The 21,142-nt window shown below is 27.7% G+C and overlaps 1 long non-coding RNA gene across 1 annotated transcript; it reads right to left on the bottom strand.

The window, feature by feature from the left end:
• Nucleotides 1-10,019: 10,019 nt before the first annotated feature.
• Nucleotides 10,020-10,891, bottom strand: LOC114408229. The gene is made up of 2 exons (XR_003665859.1): nucleotides 10,446-10,891; nucleotides 10,020-10,283 (listed from the first exon to the last, which is right to left on the bottom strand). It is a non-coding gene; the product is annotated as an uncharacterized LOC114408229 (long non-coding RNA).
• Nucleotides 10,892-21,142: the final 10,251 nt, after the last annotated feature.

Below are 21,142 nucleotides of genomic sequence, written 5' to 3'. Positions count from 1 at the left end.
GGAAATTAAATGTGTATTAGAACTTATAAGAGAGAGTTGGGACAATGATGGGGATGAAGACAGAACAAAAAGAAGCTAATTTCACGGTACAGTTATTATCACGGGCTGAAATACCAGTGCTGTCGCGTTAAATTTAATATTTTGTGTCATTTTTATTGTGCTAAAATTAATATATTTTATATTTTAATGGATGTAAAAATTAATTAAAGATAAATTATTATTTTTTAATTTAATATATTTTTATTATGTTATTATATTTTTGTTGTGTTAAATTTAATATATTATAATGATTTTTCTTATTATACATTGTAACTACATAATAATAGAACTACTTATAAAATAAATTATTAAAAATTAATCACTAAATTGCAATGTGAATTTGGATATTTTAAATGGGAATAAAAGGAGTGTATTTTTTATGTTTCTACTATTTATCATTATTGATAATAAAAATTGTAAATAAATAATATAATTGTATGTATATTTTTTCTAACTCAATAAATTTTATCAGAAGTATCCTATATCACTTTCCAAAAAATTGTTTCTTTATTGTTAATTTATTTAATTCTTGATACTTCTTTTTGTTTTTTATATTTAAAAACCTCATTTTTTCACATACTTTTAACAAAATAGCATAAATTACTAAATTAGTTTAGGACACATGAAACCCTTGAAATTTGAGCATGATTAATGTTTTAAAGAATAATATAGGATCGTGAGATGTTTTATAATCTTTCATGTTCAATTCATATTTTAATTATCATTTTTTATAAGTTTGTTAGATGTGTTGTAAAATATTTATTGATTATTGATTAGTATTATATTTATTTTTAATTTAGATACATGATTCTTCTTATATGCTTAGATATATTACCTCAAACTAACAAGATAACATAGGAATTCAAATTCAAATGCAATAAGATAGCATATGTTAATGTTAATGCGCAATTTAAATTTAACTATAATGTCAATGTGACAGTTGTGTGAACTTAAATAAGTGGATATTACATGTAAGGTATTACAATTTTTCAAATAAGATAAGTAATTCAAATCAACAACCAATTCTTTTATTTTATTTATCTTCTATATTCTTTTTTCCTTTTTCTAATTACAAAACTTTTACATTAATTGTTTTCACATTTATAATATAACATAGCGTTATCAAAACTTATATGATATGACACATGCATGATCTTCGTTTTCTTTTTCTTTGATATGTAAAAGCAAACCAAAGTATTAGAAAAAAATTACAAACTACCTTTAAAAAAAACTACAACCTATGTAAACCAAAAAGTAAATAAATAAATTAAAACAATCCCTAGTAAATGTTAGTAATCAAATACTGGTATGAGAAATTTTCAGGTGGACATATATAAAATCAAAATCAGTTTTAAAACTAACAAATATCTAAAATTAAATTAATTCTTAATTTCTTTAAATGAGCAGTTTAACAAAAAAGAGTTCTATTAAAAAATACAAAAAAACAAAAATGGGTAATTTTAAAATTCACAAATATATCTATAAAATGGGTTTTAAATTAAAAATGACAAATTTTAAAAATCCATTTATTATTAGTTGGTAGATTTAAAAAATTATAATGAAGTTAGAGATTAAAAAGAATTAGTTATTTGCAACTTTGATTTAGGAGAAGTTTTAAAATAGACAATTATGTTACCATGATGGTACATACATTAAAAAATGACTAGTTTTAAAATCAAAATGAATTTTAAAATCAAGTAATAACAAAATGAAAACAAAATAAAAAATAGACATTTTTAAATTTGGTTTAGTAGAGATGATTATGTATATGTATGCTAGAGAGAGATGGTTGTACATTGTCAAAAGAAAAATATAACGACAATAAGAAAATAGATAAAAATAATTACATAAGAAGAATATTAACATAAATTAGAGATTATTTGTCTTACCATCAAGACAGATAGTGAGAAAAAAGATGGGGAACCACTGAACTACCAATTACCAATTCCTTTCCCTTTGTTGTGATAATTTCTTTTGCTTAATAGCATTAGCACCAAATATTTTTTCTTGAAAACCATAAAAAATTGTAAAGATAATATTTATACACATTGCTTTGCAATCCTCCTCGGTGTTCCTATATTGGGACTCCAAGTTGTTCATTTATTCGCCGCCGCATTCTTCCTTTGTCATCGTCATTCCGTCACGTTGTGCCAAAACTTGTTCCAAATTATAGTATAGAGCATTTGTTGTTTCGTTCATAAAAAAAATTAAGTAGTTATTGTATTTTAAAGAAAGTAAATAAATTACATAAAGTGAGTGCGGGCATGAATCATTTATATAACATAGATGGTTAGATGAATAGAAAAAAATATAAATTTTAAAAGATAAAATATTTCTTATAAAAATGAAAATTAAAAAATGATTACTAAAAGAGATATCCTTTTTATATATTGCTATAGATGAATGGATACATAAAATCAAATAATATTGCCAACAGGAAGAAAGAAAAACAAGAATAGAATGAACCAACCGTCTCCATGATGTTGACAGAAGGCATAATCACGCGATTTAGTGACAGTTAATTACAAATTCACTAGTCCCAAGTGCATACCCCAAATGAAGTCAATTTGGAGGATCAGTTATCATTTTTTTTTATTTCCCCTCCCTTCTTCTCCCTCACATAATTTATAGTACACCACTACTGTTTTCTTCATGTTGGGTTTTTATGTCATTTTATTTATTAATACTACACACTAATGACTAATCATCGTTTGGTATCCATAACCAACCAAACTTTCATAGTTCCCCACCCACTTAACCTTTGAAATTCTCTTTAGTCCGTTACTAGTTAAAGCAGCCAGACAAGTGGACGAACCATTCAAAGAGTTAGGAAAAATTAGGCTATCCATAGATAAATAAATACCAACAAGTAGTTGATTGGTGACGGATTTAGGTTTTTAATGCTATCTTTGGTCTTTGGATTAAAGCTTGAAAAGTATTTGTACAAACTCTAATTTATAATAACGAATTTTAGTACAGTAAATAAAGACCGAAAATTTATTGTTTTCAAGGTAAAAAATACTTTTGGATTCTCTGAACTTTAATTTAAGTATACATCAAATAAGAACTTGTTTGATTTGTAATTGAAAAATTATATGTTCGAGGCAAAAGTAATTTTGTCAATGAATCATCAGAATCCTTAATTTTGTATTTATTTTATTTTTATTTATTTGATTTGTATTGAAACGCTCAATATTTTCAACGGCAAATTAAACATACATTATATTATCAAAATTTCAATCATGTGTTTTGTGTATGGAGAATACCACCTTTGAGTACCTCTCTCAAAGGAGATTAATATCTGTAAATGACTAAGAATACTCTTTGCAACTATAAGAAAAAAAAATTAAAAAAAAAAGAAGAAGAAGCAAATAGAGTAGAATTTCTGCCTAGGAAATAATATCTGGAAAATGATGGAATGGACCATAATGCCGCACTAAGCATAATGGACTAATTAAAAAGCAAGGGCATGTGCATGACTATAAATGCCATTTTGAAAGGACCATAATACCTGAACAAGTGAACGTGCTTCTCACTTCCTCCACCACTCCAAGTCCCAGCTTTCCACAATTCCTTTATGTGGATATATAGCTCTATATACGCTTTGTGAGGAGAAGCACTTTGCCCTTTTTGGCATTCACCCAAATCAAACTTTTTGACCGTGAAAGGCTTGTTTCAATCACGTCAAGATGGGATCCCGCATCGTCCCAAAAGTCGTAAAGTTGTGCTTGTGAAAATCACTACTTCACTCAACACGTTCTGTGAAGTGTGTGAAAATGAGTTATGAATCTATCCCATATTTATATCATGGTGGGCTGCATGTGTCACGTGGGAATTCTGAGAGGTAGATCCTAATTATTTTGTTGCAGTGAAACCGGGTCGCACATTCTAATATGGAGTTAATTAAGTTTTTAGATTTTAAATTATGAAGATTTTTAATTTTTTATCCTTAAATTGTTTTTTAAAAAAGATTGATCCCTAAATAATTTTTTGTTATTATAAATAATCTTTATCATTAATAATCTTTGTTAAGTATTGAGTTGTTTATTTAAGTGACTATGAATACACCACAGATTGTAGATGAGAAAAATGAATTGTTATCCCGAGGCGCAAATATTTTCATGAGTTGTTGTTGCACCAAAAATTCAAAATCTCATAATTTGAGGACTAAAAACTTAATTAACTTTTCTAATATGATATCAAAACATATTCTAACGATACATTATTAGGTTTAGTGTCATTTGCTATCGAATTATTAGTGGACCATTCAAAAATGTTCATTCCTATAAATTTCATGGGACGTAAAGAAGTGTATTGGAGATCTACATTAACTATTAGTGGACCATTCAAAAATGTTCATTCCTATAATATATAAATGAAAGATAATTTTTTTAGGAACAGCTTTTATAGGTCTGAGTTAGGGCAATAAATCATGCTCAATCCATCATGAAGGAAAGCCTCACTCTCACTTTAGCTTACTTGTGTGCATATTTGATGGCACTTCAGGCAAACAGATATAGATACATCCAATTCCGAATGCATAGAGGGTTTTTGTTTTTCTTTTTCTTTTTCTTTTTTAAGGTTGAGGGATGAGACAGTGGTAAAGACAGAATTATGTTTCAGATTAAATGAACAAGAGTGGAGATGAGGGCCGTTAAATTTGTGTACCAACCGACAGTGACGAATGTCGCTAAATAAACAATGTGGAGAAAACAAAAATTACTATTATTTTTTTGGGATTGTAGAGAGTGTAGAACGTGCGTAGAATCAGAGGAGGGGTATACATTCCCTTTGATAAGGTTGCTCGCCATGCTGTAACCTTCCATAATCACAAGGTTCTGTACAACTTGTGATGAAATGTTTTGGTTTATATGTCACCGTAATTAAGTTAAAAATTCAACTGCATAATAAACATATAGCCCAAGAGAAAGAAGAATGTTTTTCATACTTTTTTCACTCTCACATTTTCCTACAATGCCCTGTTATAAAGAGAGAGGATATCAATGTTTCCTTTCTTATCATAAAAGGGGAAGTTTGGAAATAATTAAAAAATAAGAGAATAAAAATAGTGGCTCTCCAAAAATAAATATCTTTTTATCTATAAGCTAAATCCAAAAATAAAATCTAAATTGGCTTTATAGCAAAAATTACAAAAGGGACACACTAGCCCCTCAAAGAAATGACATGGACATAGTCCTTAATAAACTACACTATATGTCACATTCGTCTCTCAAGTGAGTTCCAATAATTAACAAAATATCTATAATACTTGACACGTTAAATTGTTTAGTTAGCAAAGATTTATCCAGCGTGAAAATAACAACTAATCAAACGAAAAATATAAGATTGACTTTAGAGAAAGACAAAAGAAAAAAGTCAGGAGGAGAAAATTCGAATTCCTAATAACATTTTTAATAAAATTAACAAATTAATATTTTTTGATTAAAAAAAAAAAACTACTGATCAAAACCACATCACTTTAACTCATAAGGTTTCACCCTTTTAGCTCTCATTGTCCCCCATTTTCATGCATCTCTTCCTTTTGCCCAAGGACTTAGCTTCCAGGGAAGAAAAATGAGAAGTAACATCAACTTTTCTAATATTATATGCATTGGAGTCAGTTAAAACTAGACTGAACTGAACTGTCGTAAACTCTTCAGAACTGCAAATACGATGTGTACACTAAAGAAAACAAAATTATTTTGAACTGAGCTACTGTCCGAACTGCTACAAACTGCCATCGATCGCACCTCCATTAGATTTAGATGAATGCTAAGAGTGCTTAATAGATAAGAAATACTTTGATTAGACCACAAGACAACAAAATCAAGATGTATAGAATTACAATGATGAATGCGAGACATATATAGATGAGCACCAATTGGAAGTTGGATCAGTTCCACCTTTTGTGAATTGTGCTTCAAAATGCAGTTGGACATAAACTAATGTCACCACTTAATCCAATTTGATTATTATTTTGATATAAAATATTAAAACCTTACCTGTAAAAAGGCATCTCATTTACACGGCCAAATTAAGTGTATCTCGGATATATAGTAATATTTGAAGAAAGTGACTCTTCCTCCCTTATGTACATATATAGGACCGTGCAATTGTGGTATAATTTCAACTCTCCTCTTCCATTGTATCAGAGCAAGCGGACATATATAGATCGACTTGCTCAAGATATAGCACATAGTTGGGAAGTGACGGTTCAACAACTGTGATACGAGGATATTGTGCTGGAACACGGTTTGGTTCTGCAGTATTTGGTGGATTTGGAACCAAGCATGATTGATTGATTGAGTGTTGAGGACTACTGGACTAGCCAATTATCATGCAGATGTTACATCTTCATTAATGGAGTGTTTTTTTTTTTTAATAAAAAAAGTGAAACAAAGTAAAAAGAAAATACTATAGTAGTGATAAATATAAAGTATATATGTACATTTAGAGTTATTTTTTAATGTTTCCATTTTCATGAAATACCGGAAGAAAATAACTTAACTTATATTCTCATGTGATGAAGCTGTTAAATGAAAAAAAAAACTATGATTAAACTATTTTTTTGGGGGGAGGGGGTAATTAAGATAATTGAGTAATATTTAAAAGGTTTAAGTTTTGGATTTTAATGATTTTTTTCTTTTTTTTTCTAGATCATAACTTGTTATCCAATAATGTGATCGATCGAGGTGATTTTAGTTTATATGGAAAGCTTAAACAAATATCTATACTTTTCATGAAGAGAAACTCTGATTAGATTAAGTGTAGCTAGATCATAGATAAATTAAGCTTGAAGTTGAAGTTTAGTCCAAACAACCTAGCATAAGTGCAATATTTTGAACTATAAAAATTCGAAACAAATGAGACAGTGCCAAAATTTTAAGGATAATTTTATCTTCAACTTTAAAGTAAATTCAACATGCAAAGTACCCAGGGCAGCCGACACAATTGGCTTTTATAATTTTGAACTATAAAAGCCAATATTTTGTAACAAGTTTTTTTTAATTAGTTTGTAGCATTTGTTGAGATATTACTCTAAGAATTTTCTTTAAAATATAAGTTTTTACCTTTTTAATATTTATTCTTTTTTATCTTTGAACTAGTTATTGGGGTGTATTTAAGTAGCATTTTAAAAGTTTTTCCATAAAAAAAAGTCATGTGCATTTTAAAAGATTGTGTAAGAATGTAATAATTTTTAAGATTTTTTCTTAAAATACTTTTATGGTTAGGATTTTATAGTTTATATTTTAATAAATTTATAAAATATGAATTTATAAAATTTAAAAAGATTTTATGAATTTAAAAGATTTTAAAGAAATTCAAAAATATCATGATCAATGAGAAAAATAACAAATAAATGATAAAGTTTGGATTAAAAAACATATAATCAATACAAATTATAACAATTACCTGGCTCTATATTCTTGTCCTCCAATATAGTATTTTTTTAACATATCTAAAGTCATACTAGTCCTCCATACATTAACATCTTCTCGTCCATGTTCTTTGATCCGGACAATAGGTTCAAAATTTTGATCTTCATTAACCGATAATTCCAAAGATGAAGATCCATTTCAATCATTCGATCCAGGCAATGATTATGGGTTTTATGGAACCTAGCTAGTTTTGGCATTGAGATGAGAAAGTGTAACTCTTTCTACATTTTGTTTACCGAGCACCCAGTAGCATATCATGTAATCAATTTTTTATAGCTTCCACCAAGGGGTGCAACAACTCATTGGTATCCTCCATATTCCAAGATTCATAATTGTTTTTCTCTTTATCTTTTCTTTTGTTATTTTCCTTGTCGTGAACCTCCTATATTGGTAAGCAACTAGTTATTATACAATAGTAATCATCAAACCAAACTAACAATCATAAAAAAAAGAAATTCAATTAAAAAATTAACAGAAAAAATAGCAGGAATAAATAACAGAGGCAAGTATAATAATAATACCAATTCAACGGAATCATCGTACTAATTTACCACAGAACAAAGAAATATATATATATATATATATATGTGTATTAATAATATTTATAGATACAACTAAAAAGTCATACAAAATTCATAAAAATTCAATCAACAAAATAATTTATTGAAAGCTTTATGATTTTGAATACCACAAGATTGTTTTAAAAAAAAAACTTTTAAAATCATTTAAAATTCCAATTAAATGCATCCCCTTAATTTCCCTTGTATTATTTTCCACATAATGTAGGATTCAATTAAACTAGTTATTCTAACATCTTCAAGAAATTATGTGATTTTGGGCTTAGAGATATAAAGGTGTAGTAGAGTTTCAAACCCACACCTTATAAAAGGAAAGTGATTTAAGTTTATCTACATAAATGCCAGCACAAATGATATACACATATTATATACATAGATAATATAAAAAAATAATATAATAAACTTGTGGTAAGCAAGAGTTGGATGAGTTATAATCATAGTTGTGAAAATTGAATCAGTTCAATCAGAAAATGATATTTTGATTGGTCTGGTTTGATTATCATATTGGTTATGTAATTAATTTAGTTCAACCTGATTTATTTTGGTCAAAACCAGTGACCCGAATCAAGTTGACCTAATTTGAGCTAATTGAGCAATTTTCTTTATATAATTCCTGAAACGATGCAGCTATTTGAAATTATTTTCATGGTACCATTTGCATTTTGAAATTTTGAAACCTGTGAGAGGAGCTTGGTTATTCAAATGTTGAATACATTTGTATTCCATATTACTCAATCTAGAATTATGATTTTCAAATTCGATCACTACTTCCATTTCCGATTGCCATGCTCTTTAACTCCTTTGTTGTCGGCTACATCACAACAACACTGTCTCTGGTGGCAGTGGGATGGAGTAAAACACTATCAACGGGCATAATAATACATTCCAATTCATTATTTTAGCTTATAGGGTGCACCAAGTAAAAAGAAGGTGTATTAAGTAGTTGCCTTATGGTTTTCTTGTTAGTTTCGTGTCTTTAGAATTAGAGCTTTGTAGTATTGACGCATTGGGCATATGTCTGGGCATTATTCTGATGTTTTTTGCAGCCCTTTAAGACTAAAAGATTAGGCAGATGCTGTTTCCGGTGAATAAATTGAAAAAAGATTTACAATTAAGAAGATCACTTATACACAAAAATAAAAAGAATGTAGTTTGAGATGATTGAGAGAAAATTCTTTTGGCTAGTTGCAAATTCAAATTATAGAAATAAAGGAATAGAGAATGATGAGAACTTCTAATTAAAAGAGTGGAAAGAATGAAATTAAGTCCCTCTCTTCAAATTATTTAATCTAATTTATGATATAGGAATAATTTTTTTAAAAGGTTAAATTCTAAATAACTCATCTAATATATATCAAAGATAACTCAACTCCTCCTCCCTTAAGTTCATAAGAACCTCCAAAAATATTTAATTACAAAGAATTAAATATGTTTTAAATTTTTATAAAGAATTAATATCTAAAAAATTGTGTCATTTTGTCTCTTATTTATGAAAATATGTCAAGTATGCATTTATTAATAATATGGTTAGAAATGGAAGATCAAAACTACATTTGACATATTTTTATAAATGAAAGATTAAAAGAGACTATGTTTTAGAGATTAAAAGCAAGTATTTTTTATTTATTTTCAAGGATTAAAAATATATTTGATCTTATAAACATAATTATTTTTTTGGAAACATATTCTAGTTCTGTTTAAGGTGTCTGGCCTCCTTTCAATAAACATTTCAAGTTTTCAACAGTATTTAATTTGGCAATTTGAAAGAAAGTGCTAATAAATATGACCCTTTAACCAGACAAAAGATAGAAGAAACTGACAATGTGCCCACCATAAAAAGAAAAAAAAAAAAAGAAAAAAAGCAATAGGCAGTGTTTCTCATCTTTTCTTTCTTTCTTATATATAGTTTTTCATCTTCATTTCGTATCAAGCTGGACTTATTCAAGTTCAAGTGGCAAAATAAAAACGATAAAAAAAAAAAACTTATTATTTATTTTGACAGAATAAAATACACAAACATTGCATCTCATCCTCACTATGTAAATAAACAAATCTTTATAAATTCAATTTATCTTATCCTCAATTTTGTATGTCATATAAACACTAAACAACAACTAAAATACCCACAGTAATCCATATAAAACATCTCTGACATCCTCTTCGGCACGGTATTTGACCAACAGGCAAGTTTTGGTCCCCAAAACCATAATCACAATCTTAAGCCAATCTACGAAGAACAAGAACAAGAACAATATCACAAAATGCCCAATTGAACATTGAAAAAAAAATCAAAAAGGGAAAAAGGAACAAACTGTATCTTATGAAAAATACACATGTTAATTAATTAAGAAACAATAGGTGTATCAAATATCAATAGATCGATACTCACCTTAGTGACCGACACCTGGGCTTGGAATATCACCATGTTTTCTATAGAAGTCATAATCATCATGAGGTGGAGAAACAAAAGCTTGATCATATTCATCCATTTCTAGAGGATCATGTGATCCAGTGACCTTGACATGGCAAGCAATGCCAGTAGATACACAACCCTCCTTTTTGCTTCTTAATCTTCCCGTTGCTACAATCTCTTGGCACATCAAAGACAGAAGAAGAGGTAGCACAATTATGAGCACAAACCTGGCCTTATATCCCCTCGTAGCCATTTTTTATCGTCTAAGGAAAGTGTAGAAGATCAAAGAATAACTTCAAAAGTTGTCAAGGCAATGCCTATTTCAATAATTTATAACCCACTATGATCATAGCATGTTTAATCTTTTTCAAAAAGTAGGGCACGTAGTATAATTTGTTTCTCATAAAGTAGGGCTTCTTAAGGGCCACAGAGAACACAAGACCATATTGCTTATCTCTATTGACTGTCGTTATATAATAGATAAAATATGTTTTTAATTAATGTCAAAAGGCAATGCTTCTCTTCATGTTTATCCTTAATTTCCATATAAACTATATATGTTTTAAAGAAATAGTTGGTTAATATTGAGCCAGACATGATTGATGTCTATTCTTTTGACCATATATAGCGAGCGAGGACATGCACCCTCCTCTATGTTCAAATTTAGCTTAATATAATAATGAGGCTATGTGATTATGTGTCTGGCCTGATCCCTGAACATATATATCGAATACTTTCAACATACGTCGCAAATACCTTTGATATATGATACAATAACTTAACATCATTGATCTATTCAGCAAAGAAATTAACTACAATATGTACAGTTTTGAATTATTTTAAGTATCACTACATGCCTTACAACTCGTGTTAACCACTTAATTGATCATTTTCGCTTACACGCTATATAAGGTGTATCACATACCTTCACGTCCACTCTTATAGCTTGATATGCTCACCTTTCGCACTTATTAATTAACTTAAGCGTTGGAGTATCTTAGTAGAAATTTACAAATTCTAGTTATTGTTGATCCAATTAATGTTATGTTGCTCATCGAAGTTGACTCCTCCACCGGAAGTGTCCATACATTTTTACATACGACACTATTGTTTGGGACAGTAAATCCATAGGTCAAGAAGACTCTAAAGAGTGAAAATTAATGATCCACAATGAGTGAAAAAACCTACAAACATATACATATTTCGACACTTAAGTCAATAATTAAGAGTAAGATGTGTATAAAATGAGGTCTAAGGTACCTGATTGCATGAATGTCTCATATAGAGGTAAAGAGAGGGAAAAAGTTGTTAAGCAGTTATGGTATGTTACGGGATATGGATCTTGAACAATTTCAACTATGTACATATACGTCTGAGAATCATATAAAAGTGGATTTGGCTCTTCTAATTAATAGAATCAAAGAAAGAAACACCACTTTTGGCAGACCAAGAAATATTGAAAAGTTGAGATAAGATTGGTGAAACATTAAAGGAGAGCCTACTGTGGGGTCGTTGCTGATGATTTTTTATTTTTTTTTTTCATTTAAAAGAAGAATTCTAAGTTAAATTTCATTTCACTTTTCTGGGGTTTTGCTATGGGCTTCTCCTTGCTTTCATCTCCACCTAAAACCCGAAAGGATTGTTTCAAGGTATATTCTCCCCAAAACCAACGTGTGACTATAATAATATTTATATATGTCCCTTTTATAATATGAGTACATTAACCACCAACATCATAAATTATGGACAAAAACATCAACAAGTTATTTTGTAATACTAAATTTAATTTAAGGAAATCATAGTAATTTACTATTTAGTTTAAATAAATTATTTCTCTTCCTATGATCCTATCTCTTCTTACCATCATTAAGTTTCTTAAGCTCTCCCTTCTCTCACCTCTCATTGTAGTATACATGTATTATAAAAATAAGTGTATATTTTAATTTATAGTTTTTTTATAATTTCATGTACATTTTAAATATTTCTCTAAAAAATAATCTTACATCAGATGATTTAGTAAACTTGTTTTTATTAAAAATTTATCAAATGTAAATTTTTAACGAATAACAATAATTTATGTTTAATATAAAATGTTATTATATTATGTTGATTTAAGATGTTTCAAAAATATTGTTTATTATATCACGAGACTCATAAGCTAAAATGTATGCACTTCCTAAGCTAAAATAAAAAAAAATTAAACGTAACCTTTTTTTTTTACCAAACATGAGCTAAATTATTAACGCTTAATATATTATGCATAAAATGAAATTTTTTCTCTAAGGTTATTTTTGGGGAAATATTTAATATACATTTATTTTTATAATGCATTTATGGAGGTGAGAGAAAATAAGATTTAAAAAATTAATGCCGGGTGAAAGGAGAGAGAATACTTAAAAAAATAAAAGAGGAGAGAGAAATGATTTATTTAAATTAAATAATAAATTACTATGATATTTTAAATTAAATTTACTATTGCAAAAAAAAAAAAACGTGTTGATTTTTCCGTCCATAATATATGGTGTTGATTGTTAATGCATTCATAAAAGAGGATGTGTGCCTGAGCTGTTATATGTTTCTTTGACGTTATTAACATATTTACTTATTTTTACTTTTTTCAAGTACACATAGAAGATATTAAAACTCACTATTATTTTATCTATTCCCCTAATCTCATCGCAAGAAAACCATAAAAAAAGTGACAAAAAATTATAAGTTTTGAAAGTTTTTAACTGTGAATTTTTTTTTATTCACCTTGAGAGATTTTAACCGGCATAAATTATAACTTTTTAATTAATTTATAATTAAATTTCACTTATAAACGTCAAATTATTATCTAATAGAATTATCATTGATGACCAGAAAAATATATTTTATTTTTATAGGAATCAAATTAATAAAAAAAATTATGAGAATAAAATTAATATTTAAATTTTATAAGGAGTATAACATATCCTATATTTAATATAACAAATATTTTTTTTATTTTGACTTCTTTAACGTATATCCATAAAAATGCACATTGAAAAAACGATTTAATATATAGATAATATATATTCTTCAATCTCTGCCCTTTTTTTACTTTAAGTTACCAGGCAGCCAAATACCACAATTTAACTGATGAGTATCAAACATTTTGGCTTTTCATAAACAACCACTAACCCTGACGTATATGCTTAATTCTTCGGTCATGCTAATGTCATTAAAATATTATTTCACCCTAATGCATTCTAATTCAAATTAACATACCGAAAGGTGAAGATGGTCAAGTCCTTTCAGAAAAATTAAAGGGCTAATCAACCTTAAAGAAAAAAGCTAAGGGCACGAGGAAGGCTGTGAGCCAGAATTACATGTTCATATTCGTTTCGATCTTTCCTGAATCTTTTACTAAGCTTGAAAGTTCATATAAAGTAGCATCATTGCTTTGCGATTGAATTGCCAACGATGCTTATTTTGGGACAGCAATTATGATGACAATAATATAGTTAATATCTTGATCTCATCACTTGCGCAAGATATATATACTCATTTTGGTGGATTGTGATAACATATATAATATAAGTGTAATAGCTAGGAATAATATATTTTGGCCATGAAAATTCCTGATTAATTGTTTTGACAAATGTTCATGAACATTTTTTTCTGTCATGACACATATTCTTTAATATAAAATTAATTCAAACATAATTATCTATAAAAGGAGTTATTTAAATTCGTTATCCAACGATTAAAATTTGATGGCTTAGATTGAATTTGTGTAAGTTTTTTGCATACTCAATCCAAATCAATCCCATCATAAATTGATTGGATTAATCGAGTTTGAATATTTAATAAATATTTTTTATTTTGCAAATTTTGTTTAATGAACTATAAGTTATTTTTGCATAAAATTTTGTAAATGTATAATGATTAATTACACTTAAAAAAATTAAATTCCAAAGATATTTGATTATAAGAATTATTGATTTTAATACTAATATAATATTTTAATTTTAGATAAAAATAAATATTATATTAGCATGAAAAAATATAAACAAAATCAAGATAGACATAAAAACAACAAATTAAAAAAATCATTTTTCATTTAATTTAATAATTTAATAAATTATATGAGTTAAAAATTAATGTGTTTTGTATTTAATAATTAATTTAATTATATGATATAGATTGAGATATATTTAAAAAATAGATGTTGTTATCCAATTCTTTAATGATTAGATTTTAATTAGGTTGAATAAATTAAACTCAAATGCTTATAAAATTTAATTCAACGTAATTAGATTGGAAAATAAATCCGAATCAGTGTATATATATTAATAAATTTAATTATATAATATGAATGAAGAGATTCCGCAGGTAGAAGCCCTCGGCCTCTAACGTAAATGAATAAAACAATATACTTTTATTTTTCTTCTAAAACTGTGGATCGTGGACGCTTATATTTGCTTCACTCATGTCCAATCAAAGGAATGGGTTGAATTCCACAACCCTTTTCACACATTCCTTTTACAATCAAGCTCGGTGTGGGTTAATCCATTTGACATTTATATTATAATTTAAGTTTTCTATTTATTTTTCTTAAATTTATCACTATATATTATACTATATTATATTCTATTATATATTTCAACAAAATAAAAAATAAAAATTAATAATAAAAATACTATGGAAGTTATTGTGATTTTTCTCCAATTTTTCTTTTCTTTTTGTATTATTTTTTCTTGTCGTTTTGGCCTTGTTTTCTTACTCATTCGTATAGTTTTTTTTTCTGTTCATCTCAATAGTTTTCATTTTTTTCTCATTTATTTACATATATTTTTTTCCTACTCATTGAAATGACTGTTCTTCATTTTTCTTCTTCTTATTTACATAATCTTCTCACTCATTTTAATATTTTTTTCTTTTTATTTGAATATTTCTTTCTCTTTCATTTGCTTTTTTTTGTATGTGTGATTCATTTCGAATGAATTGTTTCCTCTAATTTTCACCTTATTTTTATAATTCTTTTTACTTATTTTTCTCACTTATTTGCATTTTTTTCCTACGTATTGTGTGTGTCTGAGTGAGATCATTTTTACATACAATTTATATTTGGTAATAATTTTTGCATTTTTATGTAGGTTATTGGATTGAGATGGTATATATTTAATTAAAGTTATTGATATAAACATTACTTATATTTTATATTAAGAATTCTTAATTTATAATGTAAAATAATTATGATTATGCTAATTAAATATAAGATTGACATCCAACGCGGTTGTGGAATGTGGATGAATACAATTGCATATACTTAATATGGCCTATATTCACCCTCCTACATTTCTACATAAATACCGCTAGCAAGTACACATGTCAGAATATTTTATTTATTTTTAATTTAATTTATATACAATGTTAATATAAGTATTCAGACATCCAATATAATTTGATCATTTTATCACATCATTCTCTTGGTTGATTATTATGATGATATGTTGACTTCCTATTAAATATGTGTATTCACAATGACAATATATATAAGTTATACTCATTTTTTTCCTTCTAAATCTTTGTCACTGTCTAAACATAGCAAAGGGGAAATTGTACTAAGTTAGAATAGCAGCAAGGTGGGTGTTCAACAACACCTACTTTTGGATCAATTGCATGACCCAACCCAACCTTAATTTTCATAGTCAAAACTCTGACTTCTATCTTTCACAAACACATACACACAGACATAAAACAACATTCACTTTTGCTCTTGCCATTTATTTGTTTATTTTTATTAAAAACTACCGTGGTTTTAGTTTCATGATCAGTACCATTTGACATACCCTCCACCAAAAAATCTGATTTTTTAATTTTTATATTTTTCATAAAATATATAAGTTCTATGTGATGAATTCGTTTCCTAGCAAAGGAATAAAATCATAATTCAAAATGAGCAGATAGAATGGAGCGAATCATTTTCTGTTCATTATATTTTTTGAAGGGTAATATTTAAATGAAAACGTATTGAAGTACATTAGTTTATAATTTATAAATGTTGAACTTGGCCCAAAAAAAAGTTATATTGATAATTGATTTAAAAATTTGAAAAAGAAGGAAAATGGTAGAGCTTAATTTCTTCCCCTTTCAATTTGTTTTCATCTCTCCTCTAATATTTGAAAAAGAAAGTAATTTATCATTTTTATAGTGTGCTAACAAAATTAAATACTTAAGAATAAATTATCGATTCATTGAAAAAGTAAAAATAAATGTATAATGACATCTTAATACAAACTATTATACATGATAATTTTGTTAATTTTTATAATAATTATCTTAAAAATTACACTATAGTTTATAAAGCTTGACAGTTGACAGTTTATTATGTGTTGATAATTATTTTTTAATAATAAATGTTTGTGGGTGGTAATTTTTTTTATCAAAGTGACTTACTCCATATAATTAGAATTTTTTAAAAGAAAATATATACATTAACTTAAAAGATTACAAGACAAAAATGTTTTTTTTTTACCCGACAAAAAGTATTAGTAGTATTATTCTCTCTCTTTTCTTTCTTTGCTATTTAGATAAAAAAGACTTTTTCCACCTTTTTTTAAATTAAACCAAACAAGATGCTTTCCTTTCTTTTACTTCCTCTTTTCATTTATCTTCCATTAAAATTCCTCTTTGTCATCCCTTTCTTTAAACAAACATAGTGTCAATTAACACTCAAATTCATATAAGGGCACATTACGTCATATATTTAAAATAGATAATGATGCAAGAATGTTATTTAGCCTTAATTGAAAGAAGAAGAAAAAACCCTGCCTCAGTTAATCTCCATTACCACTTACGCGGATAGATGAATGCATTGCTATCAATAACTGACGAAAGTAAAAGTTTTTAAGATTTTTTTACTCTCTGTTTTTGAAGAGTAGTTGACATCTGGATGACCTTAATTAAATAGGCAATGAAGAAGTCATAGGAGCATATTAATTAGTCATGAGAATCAAAAGAAATCACGCCTTGTGTTAAAGAACTAAAAAGTTTACAAAAACACACACAAGTGTACAACACAACAACACCAACTACTATTATGTGTGTCTGATTAAAATTATTATAATGTGTATTTTTAATATAATCTAACGAATATAAATATAAAAAAAATTAAGTATCCTGATTTTTGTAACAAAAATATTTTTTGTCTCAGATGTAATTTTTCACTTAATTTTTAAACACCCATTTACTATTTGTGTGTTCTGATTTTTTGACCCTTTCAACTGGCATCTATATATACGAATTAAGCAAGGTGGGATCTGAAGGATACTTCCCACACAGTTTCTCCAACCTTCCCTTCTCTCTCTCATATAGTATATATTCCATGTCAGTATTCTCAGCTTAATTTCCTCACTAGGAATTAATGGCAAAGCACCTTGCAGCGATGCTGCTGCTAGTGTTTCTTCTTCTGACATCGTCAACATCAACATCTGCTGATAATAACTTTGCAGCGACCGAGCCTTCCTTGAACCTCGCGCTTCCCAGCGACAGGAGGGTCGCCGGAGGGAAATACGGACCAATGATCCTGAACATGCTTCCGAAGGGGCCGGTTCCACCATCTGGACCAAGCAAAGGAACCAACAACTAGTTTTGTCGAATGTTTCTGTATCGAGATCGAACTCGGTCCGTGTACAGCCTCAACCCGTTCTTACCAATTGCCATCACTCATCGCCATCTCCTTCAGTCGTTGCTGATTTCGGTTTCTTTTTTTAATCACAGAGTTTCTTCTTCTTTACTATTTTGTTACTTGAATTTGTAAATATTTTTTATTTATGTCATTCTCATACAGCTGCAGGATTATACTTTTTTATTTTTTTCAAAGGATGATGCTCTTTCATACTGTATTCAGGTTTTGCTGCAGTGCAGTGTTATGAAATTTAGAAATCAGAAATAAAAAAGATCATAAAGTCCATTAATTTGTTTGGATACTAACCTCTTTATCTCTTTTATTATTATTATTATTATTATTATTATTATTATTATTATTATTATTATTATTATTATGCGTATTATTTGATAATTTGATCAATGTGGCTGTATGTGCGAATTTGTGATACACGAATGTCAGACAAGTATATGTTGTTGTGCACAATTCATCGTGAGCTGTTGAAAAGGTCATCTCAAACAAGTCATCCTATATTAATGAAGTGTAATTAATTTTACTCACTTTAAAACACGTTATTTTAAAGGCTATTATTAAATATATAGAGAGAGAGAGGAAGGCAAGCTATCTTTTCTCTTCCTCCAAGAAAAGATGTTCGCATGATATGAAGAGTTAGACCAATCATAAATGAGAAATAATAATTTTAGTTTAAATGGTTTGTATTTCTTTAAGTATAGTATTGGACGGAAGATTGTGGTTAGAAATTTTTTATTAAAGGTGGCGAGTTAGATTTTTTTTGATAAAAATTAGTCATTAACCAATTAATGTTATAGATAAAAAAAATCAATACTAATTCATCAAAAATAATGTTACATTTATATATATAAACATAAAATATTGTTTAATTGTAACTAGTTAGTGCATTTAATAATGTATTGTTATATCAAGTATGTGAATTGACTGATATGAGATTATTCAAGTTTAATTAAGAGTTAGAATTTTGGACCCTAAATAATAATCACATTAAATTCTTGAAGATAGATCTTTGTTGTCCATATTAGTCTACCTAATCCAAATATAATTTTCTCTTATAAAAAAAATACATGAAGTCCTTATAATACAAATTATGTAATATATATTGTTATAATAATTGAAAATTTTGTTATAGTATATTTAGTCCAATCTAAATTCTCTCAAGGGAATATAGGGTTTGAATTTTAAATTTTGAACACAAAATAAATTTGACCCTTTTATCCTACTCAATCATGTCTTGATTTTGGATTTAGCTTCCGTCTAGTTCGTTCTTAAACCATACTATATTAGGATAGACGTCTGCTCTAATATCATTTATAACATTCATAATTGTCGATTTCTCGACAGTTCTCACACCACAATAATTCACACGATAACACTTCATTCAACTCCTCATTGATTAGAATCCTCCGAAGGTAATCCTTTTCGAGATCTTGCAATTAATTTTGTCTGCTTCCAAGATCAATGACTAATCGTACACGGGACTTTTCAACATGCTTTGTCTTCACTCACATGTTTTTCAAAAAACTTTTCAAAAAGTCACTCATTCCATAATTACTGTAAGTCAAGCACGCTTAACTATAAAATTCTTAAGTGATTTGACTATCAAAAAGTAGATACATAACAATATAGGTAGTACTCATTAATTTCTTTAAGTCATTAATTAACTACACAGACTCACACCTATATAGCATATAGATCTTTCTAATTCTAGTGTGATTCAATCAAAATGTTACATGAGGTGGATTACAAATTTGACTTGTTAAAAAATCCTTAAATAGTAACAGATCACAATCTCATTGTCGAACGTTGACATTCTTCCTTCTTTATGAATGCAAATGAATCAAGAAGGGTTGTAATATGAATATGAATTCAAAGGCTCCCTATTGAGCTTTATAATGAAGGATTAATCCTTGGAAATTTTATGAAAATTAATTATTTGACTAACATTCAGTCGACATTGATTGAAAATACAATCAAAATATCCCTAATTGCAAATTTTATTCAGTCTTATTATTTTGTTTTAGTTCTTATTTTGGGTCACTAATTCATTTAAAATTCTTTTTTATACTTTCGGTTTAAAAATCGTTTTGCCTATTTTATCACTCTCACACACAATTAAATAAAATATTATGAAAATTAAAATTTTACCTTTTTTATTATTTTCTTTAAAGCCAAACTATTTATTTTAATTCATTATTAAAATGTTTATTTTTACTTTTAATTAAAATATTTGGTCACTTGTTGATGCAAAAATAAAAATTATAAAGAAACGTATTTTTGATTGTTTTAACATAGTATCATTAAAAAAATTTAATTATTAAAAAACAATTTTAAACAATATAAGTAAAATCATCAAATCTTCATGATAAGTTCTTAGAAACAAAGTATAATAAATAAGCATGTATTTTTTTAAGTAATTTAACATTTCTTACACTGTTGGATAATAATTTGGCACGTGGAGTTGGCTCAAGGCAGGGGAGAAAGGTTTTTGTTACTCTGCATTGTTGGATAATAAATCCCAATACTTGCTTGGGGCCTGAATGAAATTGTTTGCAGTTCCCAGATGTAGGTAAGGAGAGCAGAAGAGGATTGTGAGAAATAGGAGCATTATAATCTGGTGAGAGGGAGTCACAACAGCGGAAGAATGGCTACAAAACTCACGTCACAGATGTAGGGAACTTAAAACTACGAAGTAAGACCAATATCATATACAAAAGGTAAAATATAGTTACTAAAAGTGTACTATGCCAGTAAGCCTATCAATTCCAAAACCTGACTCAAAAAGCTGGGAGGATTACCCAATTCTTGTAAGGGGTAGTTTGGTTATATTCCCAATCAATGTGAGCTCTTCAAGATAAGTAACCATCATCTTCTGAAAATTTAGAAGACGTCAAGGCATTATTTCCTACTTGTATCTAGAATTAGTTTAGGTTCACATTTTGATTCAACATAACAAAAAATAACAACTATTGAGATGCAAAAAAAAGCATAAAAGCTCTGAAAAAAT

This window comes from Glycine soja, chromosome 4 (assembly GCF_004193775.1).
Source record: "Glycine soja cultivar W05 chromosome 4, ASM419377v2, whole genome shotgun sequence".
NCBI classification, from domain to species: Eukaryota; Viridiplantae; Streptophyta; class Magnoliopsida; order Fabales; family Fabaceae; genus Glycine; species Glycine soja.
The sequence above is the reverse complement of the archived record's forward strand: the minus strand, read 5'-3'. Positions and strand labels throughout refer to the sequence as shown.